Raw genomic sequence first — 10,707 nt, 5'->3', positions numbered from 1 at the left:
TTAAGAAAACATTTCCTTCCTATCCTGCCTATCCACAGCTACTGCCACGGTAGTTGGCGGTTAGTCAAGTCCAGCCACCCAGTGTACACACACACACACAAAAACACCGAATTTGGCCATTTATAGCTCTGGAAATATTCTACATATCGGGATGAAACTTTGGCTTCAGGGGTTTCCCACTAAGGTCTCTAATTGTGGCAAATTTCATCAGGGACCTAGCATATCTGTGGAGCAGTCACGGTAAAGGATACAGCCGCGATACTCGGTTTTTCTGCAAGCTCGTATTCGAAGGCCTGTCTTTTATGGGATGTCTTTTTTTTTTTTTTTTTTTTTTTTAAATAATGAGATTTTTAAGTTACAGTGGGCCATTCAATTAGCCAACAAAATTTAAATTTCACGATGCTCATGTATGAACTGCTCACAACATTAGAGGACACGCTGTTTTCTAAATGTGTGAGAATAGCAGGCGGTGTTAGGAGAAAATGGCTGACTTACCATCGTCTTAATATAAAATTATCACACGTGTTGAATTTACTCGCGGATTTGGTTTTTGCAGTTGTTGACGAGCCCTAAATAAAGACCCTATATATATATATATATATATATATATATATATATATATATATATATATATATATATATAATATATATATATATATATATATATATATATATATATATATATATATATATATATATATAGGGTCTTTATTTAGGGCTCGTCAACAACTGCAAAAACAAATCCGCGAGTAAATTCAACACGTGTGATAATTTTATATTAAGACGATGGTAAGTCAGCCATTTTCTCCTAACACCGCCTCACACATTTAGAAAAACAGCGTGTCTTCTAATGTTGTGAGCAGTTATATATATATATATATATATAATATATATATATATATATATATATATATATATATATATATACATATATATATGTATATATATATATATATATATATATATATATATATATATATATATGTGTGTGTGTGTGTGTCTGTGTGTGTGTATGCATACAGGGTGTTTCGAAATTAGAGGCCCCCACTCTACAGCATAAACTAAAATTAATATGGAAAAAACAAAAGTAATTCAGAACAGGTATTTATTTAAGTTTCTCTCTGAGTATTTAATATTTTGTGCGGCCTCCTTCAGCCAGTACCACAGCCTGCATTCTTGAGGGGTATGACTCCTGAGAAAGGACTTTAGGCCTTCCAAGATTCTCACTCTTTTCGCGATGACAGTCATCTGGATTTTTTTTTTCCAGTTTCTTTTAACAAAGGATTCGTCTCTTCTAAAGTATTTAGCTATCCAGGAACGTGAAATGAAGGATGCGCCAGCATCCCTGACTTCTCTGAAGGTTATAGTCCGGATTTGGTCAATCCATCTGTTTCCTCTGAGTCATTAGCCATGGCTGTATCTAACTCCGTCACTCAGTCTGAAAATACAAGAAATGTAAAATGAAAAATAGCTTAATAGAAACTTAAAATAATGTACATGGAAATAGGCTATAGCAGAAAACTTCATAACTTTCCATTTGTTCTGTGGAGGGGGGCTCTAATTTCGAAACACTCGGTATATATATATATATATATATATCTATATATATATATATATATATATATATATTATATATATATATAATATATATATCTATATATTATATATATATATAATATATATATTTATATATATATATATATATATTATATATATAATAGTACCGGGTGTTTCGAAATTAGAGCCCCCCTCCACAGAACAAATGTGACTCCAGGTATCACCTAAGGGCATATCTTTCACTATATATTTCGCCAATGTAATTTCTTCTGTCATTCACTACTTGATAAGGGTGGGAGTCAATCTACTAATATATAGTCCTTAGCTTTAAACCAAATTGTTTTAATGGGCTTTTTATACTTGAGAAGTATCCTGTTTTCACAGAAGAGTTATTTACACACACACACACACACACACACACACACATATATATAATATATCTATACATATATATATATATATATTATATATATTATATATATATATATCTATATATATATATGTATATATATATATATATATGTGTGTGTGTGTGTAAGTAACTCTTCTGTGAAAACAGGATACTTCTCAAGTATAAAAAGCCCATTAAAACAATTTGGTTTAAAGCTAAGGACTATATATTGGTAGATTGACTCCCACCCTTATCAAGTAGTGAATGACAGAAGAAATTACATTGGCGAAATATATAGTGAAAGATATGCCCTTAGGTGATACCTGGAGTCACTGCTAAGCTGATGTTGGTTCTGTTAATTGTCTTAATCCACTTCATCGTTGCCTTGAGGAAGATATTGTCTATGTGGCCAGAGTCCCAGGCTCCATTGGAAAGGTTGGTCCTATTATCTTATTGTGTTATCAGTGAAGTTTCTACCATATGTCTTTAGAAACTGGTTTCTGCTGAACATTAATTAAGGATTTCTCCAATGTATTTCGATAAGTGAAGATGAGAGGGTTGGGGTGGCCTAAGATTTGTGTGATCTCTCGTAAATCATCCACGAGGGATTATGATTTTGTTTGTGTATTTTTTCTTTTCTTTGTTTTCTGTGGGTTTGTAAAAAATGAAACAACTACCTATAAGAAATTGACAAAAAACCTGAGCCATAATGTCCCAGTAGATTTCTTCAGAAAAATCAGAAACATCAGTAAAAATAAGAAAAATATAGAAATTTTGGAAAAATTTGAAGTGATCAATCCCAAATTACCTTAGTTCTATGGCCTTTTAACTAGAGAGTTTCAAAATGATTAGCTGATTTACTATCCCCCTTTTTGGGAATGTTTTCCCCTAGTCATATAAAACATACAGAAGACTTTTGCAACTAATTTAGGTCGGCAAATATCCCCATACATAATGTAAAACTTCAGCCTAGACGCAGACTCCCTTTTCACAAAAGTACCCGTAAAAGATTTATCAATGTTCCTCAAAAATAAACTTGAGCCATTTGCTGACCACTTCCCCATTGAACTGAATAAAATAATGCAACTAGTTGAGCTCTGCTTCACTAATAACGTCTTTTCCTTTGGTGATAATTTTTACCATAAAAAATTCGGTTGCAGTATGAGGAGTCCACTCAGTCCTGTGATAGCAAACTTATATATATAGAGCATTTCGAAACAGTAATTATAAACTCTATCAAACCTGAAGATATGATTTGACTTCGTTATGTAGACAACTTAACATACAGGAAAAGCAAGTGGGGTGAATTGATGTCTTTCTATGAAAATTATATTCCTTAGTCCTGCATAAAATTTAAAGTAGAATGGGAAAACAATAACCAAATCTCCTCTTTAAATGTCTTAATCATCAGAACTAATAACAACTACAAATTCAATGTCTTCAGGAAAGCTACATTCTCATTTTCATACATGCATTTTTACTGCTATCATGACATTTCAGTTAAACTCTGCATAGCAAGTAACTTATTTCTTAGAGCCCTGAGAATTTGCTCCCCAGATTTTCTTAACAAAGAACTTGAAACAATCAGAAATCAACTTATTTTGTTAAAATACCCCAAGCACATAATAGAAAAAGCCATACATAAAGTAAAGAGTTTTCTTTACAAGCCCACAGAAACCCCCCCCCCAAAAATACACAAACAAAATCATAATCCCTCACGTGGATAATGTACGAGACCACACATACGTTAGGCAACTCAAACCCTTTCACCCTCACTTATCTGAAGACATTTGGGAAATCATTAAATAACGTTCAGCAGAAACCAGTTTCTAAAGATATAGGATTCTATGAAATCCCCTGTGGGGATTGTGATAAGGTATATTATGGAATTCACAGGAAAATCTCTCTCGGAAAGATTAACTCAACATAAGTGCTCAGTCAGATATGGACAACATAGTCCAGCAATTTTCCATCAAATAAATAAAACAAACCACAACATGGATTGGAACTCATCCCAAATTTTATACAAGAGCAGCTGTCATTACAAATGTCAGATGGTAGATAATAGGACCAACCTTTCCAATGGAGCCTGGGACTCTGACCATATAGACACCTTAAGGCAACGATGAAGTGGATTAAGACAATTAACAGAACCAACATTGGCTTAGTGGTGACCACAGGCATCACCCAAGGGTATATCTCCTACTATTATATCTCGCCATTGTAACTTTTGTTATTCACTACTTGATAAGGGTGGGAGCAGTCCACTGAAATACAATAGTCCTCAGCTTTAAACCATTAAAACACTCTATTTTGAGGCTAAGAACTATATTTTGGTGGTCTGACTACCACCCTTATCGAGCAGTGAATGACAGAGGAAGTTACTTTGGCGAAATATATGGTGGGAGAATTATCCTTAGGTGATACCTGGGGCCATCGCTGATCTGCTACAGGTTCTTTTAATTGTCTTAATCCTCTTCATTGTTCCCTTAAGGAAAACCCTGTCTATATCGTCAGAATCCCAGCTTCCACTGGAAAGGTTGATCCTATTATCTTGTTGTTTTATCAGTGAAGATTCCACGATTTGACATTTGTATCGATAGCTGCTCTTGTATAAAATTCGGAATGAGTTCCAATCCATGGTATGATTCGTGTTATATAGTGACATATACAACATTTTCGTCTCATTTTTAATTCTTGGTCAAAGTAGAAGTAAAATAAAATAAAAAGCAGGTCAAATTCAGATGATTAGCCCAGGGCTATTTTTCATTTTCAGAGAAAGTAGCAGCTCAGTAGTCACAAGGAAAATCAGTTTGAATTAATTTAGCTGTCAAGTAAATCATAAACACTCCCAGAATCTCGTTCGCTATACAAACAAAAACTTAGCATCAAAATAAATCAGTTTAGATTTTTCTCGCTTGTCATATAGCTTGCACCCTTTCCATCATTCAGAAACCTCTTCTCAGGTCATAATGAGTAAAACAGAATGCCATTAGGACACTCCCTTGGAATCACCTTAGGATTCGCTACTAAGCAGTAGCGCTGATTGTAGTATCTTTGGTAACACATGCGTCACTCCTTGACATCCTTCAGATAAGACCAGGAGGCTGACTGCCCCTCAAGTCTATTGTAAGAGTTCGTGTCTAATTCTGTATAATCACCTCAAACATCCCTTAGCTGTCATTAAGTGCCTCATGCCTTACCCTTGATGACAGCTAGTAGGCCAGCTGCATTTGGTTAAAACACTTGGAAGTGGAGAAAGATTGAAATCTCAAACCACTGCTTTTTCTATTTTATCAATTCCCTTAGGCATGCATGAAGATGCAAGTTCCTCGACAATGAATTCTACTGGCTCATCCTACATATCAGTTCAAGTGCACTGACTCATCAGTAAAGTGCCTAGAACTGTATTTTCGATTTGCTATCAGTGTTTGTCAATCAGTCCCTATTCCTAAAACCTCTATCCTATTTCCAGATCCTCAATCCATTTTGAATTTTGTCTTCCTAACATATTGCAGTGAACAGTGACCTTTCATTTTAGTGACATATAGTCTTTTGAACCATATACCAAGTGCATCATTCACCAAGTGATCATATTTTACTATACGAGCAGTACATTTAACTGCTGTTCTGTACCAGACTCGTCGAAATAAATCATAATACTCTTAGAACATGTTAATTTTAGAAGTTAATTCTAGTTATTTCGTTACATCAATTCATACCTGGTGTGGCATTGTAACCCGTTTAATGTAATAGTGCCATGGGGTTCTATCTTTGCATTTTAAGTGAAATTATAATTTATTTAAGTGGACTCATGTGTTCCTTTTGAACCATTTTGGTAGATTAATATATTTTTCATTGCATTATATTACTATTCTGTTCGTTGCCCCATTGTTCGTCCACTGTAATCACTGATTAATTGTTCTGTTGTTAAGGCAATAAATTTGAGCCAGGTCATTTATTTACTTAAATCAACTATAAACCTAGGACCCAGTGGCATGGCGCACAATAGTGGCGACTTTGCCAGGATTTCTTAGTCCTTTGATACAAGCAGTGATCTTAAAATTCATCAAAACCTCTTGCAATTTGACCCCTTATGGTACATTCAAGTAGCATAATCTCAAAAATATTAAGTTTAGCATTCTGCATACTCTTATGATCATTCATATGCATTTCTAACACCTTTTGGCCACAGTGTTCACAACAGTAAGTATTTCCAAAGGTTTTCCAACTTTTGCAATAAGTTTGAGTGCTAAGTGTGCAGTATCAACCTCACCTCCTCTTACTAGAGTTTTGTTGCCATCCATGCTAACTCAGTGCTTTAACTTAATTTATTTTCAATATAAGTCGAATCTATTTTTTGCAAAGTGATACGTAGCTATTCATAAACAGTGCATAGTATCTATTCAATAGGGAAAGTGCAAATTCCCAATATTAAAATCACAGTAATCTCCCGTGTGCGATATTCCTTTCTAGCAACTCATGCAGCTGTCTCACGGGCTCAGAAGCACTACCGACTTTATAATGCAAAATACTTTGTGTAGTAAATATGTCAATAACAATAGAGTAACGTCATAGTAAAATCAAGATCATTTACCTGGCAGACGGCTGGCCAACATATCCAACATATTCTCTCTTTTGTCTGTCTACTCACAATCATAACAAACCTTACATCGAGTTGACCTTGACTTTGAAAGTTGTTTTGTCAGTTTAAAAGTACAGTTCCTTTCACTTTTGCTCACTTTCAAATTTTCTGTTTCTCACTGAGGACGCTCGTGTGTGAAGTACTCTCTTATTGGAGGATCTTAATAAAAAAACTACTTTATATTTTCATGCTGGAATTTACTTGCTTATATATTTTAGGAGAAATAAGTTATTCATTTATACACAACTTATAAAGGAACATAAAAACTCGTGGTGCAACATCTGATTATTCCACATCATACCAAGTAGTATTTTGCTATGGGTTCTTGACCATCTTTGAATTGAGATATGTTCAAGGCCTGGGTCTTTTATGACTCATTTCTTCTTTCGCTACACTTTTATTTTGTCTTTTGGTGTGCATCTGTTCGACACTTATCCAACTTTGATTATTAAGGAATCTTGTTGAAAACTACGTTCCTTCAGAGTCATTGCATGAATATCAGAAGATTCTGCATGCCTTAGCCAACACCGCTTGAGCACGTGGAAGAGTACCTGGATATCTAATCCTCAGTTTCATGATTAAGATTTTCTTTTGATCTATCAGAGAGATCAATACTTATGCACCACACAAGTGCAACAATACTTATTCACCACATGAGGACAACTCTGCTATGTACGACACAAATGCAAACTATGTTCCTCATCTGGAATACTCATTCCCTCTCGAACCAGAGTGTCACCATTATGGCACTTGCCCACTAAGTATACCCATCAAGTGTCCTAGAGGTTACTACTTGGTCCTATAAAATACATTGGGCCCGTACTTCAGACAAGTCGGGACATAGGCTGGTCCAGTGGCAAGTGACCCAGTACCAGGCTGACCACAATCTTTGGAGCTTGAATGCCACCATCGCCGGCACTCTTTATCTCTAAGAATTCCTAGCTATCTAGAGAAGTTTCGGTCCACTCAAGATCATTTTGCACAAGGAGGTATTCAGTAAAGTTCTGAGGACTTTTATGATCCCATGTGATCAACTTTACACTTACCATCCGTGTTTTACTTAAGCTCACTCAAGCATCAGACTCATCCAGTTCCATCCAGTAATCACCATTGCTTTTATTACCTACCCTCCAACAGTATGGCAACTAATGCAGAAGATCACCATCACTTCGAGACCATCAGAGTGGAGAAGGGCTGACAAGGAACAGCTCTCACCACCTGAGTAGAAGACCAGGTGATTCAGGTGCAAAAATCTGCAATACTACAGGAGACTCAGGAGGAACATACAAGCTAGATCACCATAGGTTCAGGGAGGCTATGATAGCACAGAAAATAGAGATCTCTGAAATCAACCACATGGTGGAAAGGAACCAGGAGCAAACCCTGCTCTTAGATCAATGAGGCAGTGCTGAAGAAGTCACCACCACCCAGGAAGGACCAACCCGTACAAGTGGGCCGGCGCCTCCTTGGCAAGACAGGGATACAAGGCTGGAGGATTTCCTTAGCTATGGTCCTGGGCTCTTTGATGTACCTGGTCAAAAACCAACCCAGGCACAGTGATGACAATAGCTGGCTAACAGGCTCACAGGAGACCTGCCAAGTTAATTCAGACCTGGCTGTCTGGGAGGCCCCTGCCCCCTGGGAGCCTAATCCTTCAACATCTACAAGGAAAGGGAGAAGCCCCAGCAAACCTGTAGAATGCCCTCACTGTAGCCAATAGAGGCGCCAACCTCCATTGTACCTTACCAGGAACATGTAACCCCCTGGCCTATCTGTCTTACATTGCTTCTCCCAGTCAGGACTTCACTCTCCAAATTTGTTCATAGTACCAAGTCCAGGGATACTCCTCATGTTGGGCTCAGTGCCCCAAAAAGAAGATCAAGGCTCATTGGCCATTAATTATGAATTCGAGGGCTCCCAGGCAGAGTAGTGCAGCAGATAAATAAGAAATACTTCAGTTTGTGATACAAGCATGAAATTTGGCACAGACAATAATTTTTATACCCTCTTTTGAAAATTCTTGGTGTCCATGCAAAAATTCAAAATAGCCACCACTTTTCGAGATGGTCGCTAGTTGCTTCCATTTCTGATACTTTTCAGTAAATCATTGTTGAAATAAATACATCAATCATTATTCAGATAATGTCTCTGGGTAGATGAGTTATATATACACATAAGTATCATTTTATTTACAACCAAGCTTGGTTCCAAATGTAAGATGAGACTTAGAAAGTGGCCGACATGCTGGGTAGGGCATAATATCAAAAGAAATGTAACAAAGGAATGGGGGTTATTTAGGACTTAGACATCTGTGGCTTCTCTGTGATTATGGTCAGCTGAGCTCGTTTGCTGCATAATTATACAATTTATAAATATGCTATATAAAAGTACCTTCCGACTTACAACCTGCTCGACATATGACCACTCGCACTTACAACTATAATTCTGCACTTTGCTATATAAAGTACTACATAGTAGGTACTTTATAATGTACAATCATTATTTCAATCTTTTTGTCATAATGTATTTCTACTGATTTATTTCAATCACTTATGTAACGCATATTGCGTATAGGTATGCATAGAGTTACAACAGGGTTATGTTCCTGCATGCATATTGGAAGTCGATTTTAATGTAAATTGGTAAGCAATTCATTCTACATTACAGTTAATACTGTATGATGCTGCTGATAGGGCAGGGTAACTCAAAATGATGCTTTCTGAGTGATAACAGACATCTCCTCAGATGGCACATGCCAAGTAACTCAGTAGTCAACTGTTATACATTGTGCATTCCTATGCATCAACCCGCCCAGATCAGCTGCCAGAGGTACTACAGTTGTAAGTGCAGGTGGTCATATGTCGAGCAGGTTGTAAGTCGGATGGTACTTGTATGTATATTTTTATAAAGTGCATAATTATGCAGAAAATGAACTGAGCTGGCCATAATTGTGGAGAAGCCACAGAGGTCTAAGAAAATTATATCTAAACCTTAAATAACCCCCATTCCTTTGTTAACACATTTTTCTCGATCTAGGGTATTCCCATTGCAAAAAAGGGCTGAAATCACAAGGAAAAAAGTTATGAAATCACAAATGAAGTTAAAAAGCCCTGCCACAAGAGACAGGTAAGAGATAAGTAGAAAAATACTCCAGTTTGTGATACAAGCATGAAATTTGGCACAAGAGCTCATTCTAAACCCCTCATTTGAAAAATCTGGGTGTCCATCCAAAATTTCAATATGGCCACCATTTTTCAGGATGGCTGCCAGTTGTTTCGATTTCTGACACTTTGAGTAAATCATTTTTCATATAATATCTTCCTGGGTAGAAAAGTTAATTGTGAAAAAGAAGGCTGCCATTTTGCTTTACAACTCTGCAACTATGAAAGATAGAGACATGAAATTTTTATCTATAACCATTTATGAGGCCAGAGAATATGTTTCTAGTATTGCTATTGGGGTATTATCAATATTACATCTTGGAAATGGACCACATCATGCTACTGAAAAGTATACAAGCACAAAACTAAAATGGAGTGATAACAATGTATCTTATCTATGTTTGAGCAATGTCTCAATGTTTTTTCTTAAGCCTGAAATGAAGGCAAGAACTTAAACATACATGATGTCGCCCTTTAGTGTGACAAAATTCTCATTCAAATGTATCAGAAGCATCATTTGCAACTTTATAGTTACACCCCACTTTATGATTACACCTCACATTTGCAGCTACACAAAGCAGTAGCATTTGCTCCTGCCACAGCAACCAGACTTGCAACCACATTTTGTAAACTGTTCACAAGTCTTTGAAATAGGGGAATTGTCTGTCCAGAAGACATTCCAGTCTTCGCCAATCTTTTTCTAACCCTAGTCAGCTGGACTCTGTTGTAAACAATCCCTTTCTCAAGTGAGGTGGACAGACTGCATCTTCTTCCACATACTTGGTGACAGTGGCATCTCCCAGTCTGGCTGATATCTCCAGCACCGTGTCATGAGAAATGCTCATGCCGTGCTCATGAAACATTTCTACCAGGTTTCTCTTCCTGCTTTTGGCACAAACATCATTGCCTATGGACACTGGAAAAGGAGTTTCCCCTATCCTTTGAGTATCGAT

The sequence above is a fragment of the Macrobrachium nipponense genome, chromosome 6, assembly GCF_015104395.2.
Source record: "Macrobrachium nipponense isolate FS-2020 chromosome 6, ASM1510439v2, whole genome shotgun sequence".
Taxonomy (NCBI): domain Eukaryota; kingdom Metazoa; phylum Arthropoda; class Malacostraca; order Decapoda; family Palaemonidae; genus Macrobrachium; species Macrobrachium nipponense.
This window is presented reverse-complemented; position numbering follows the sequence as displayed.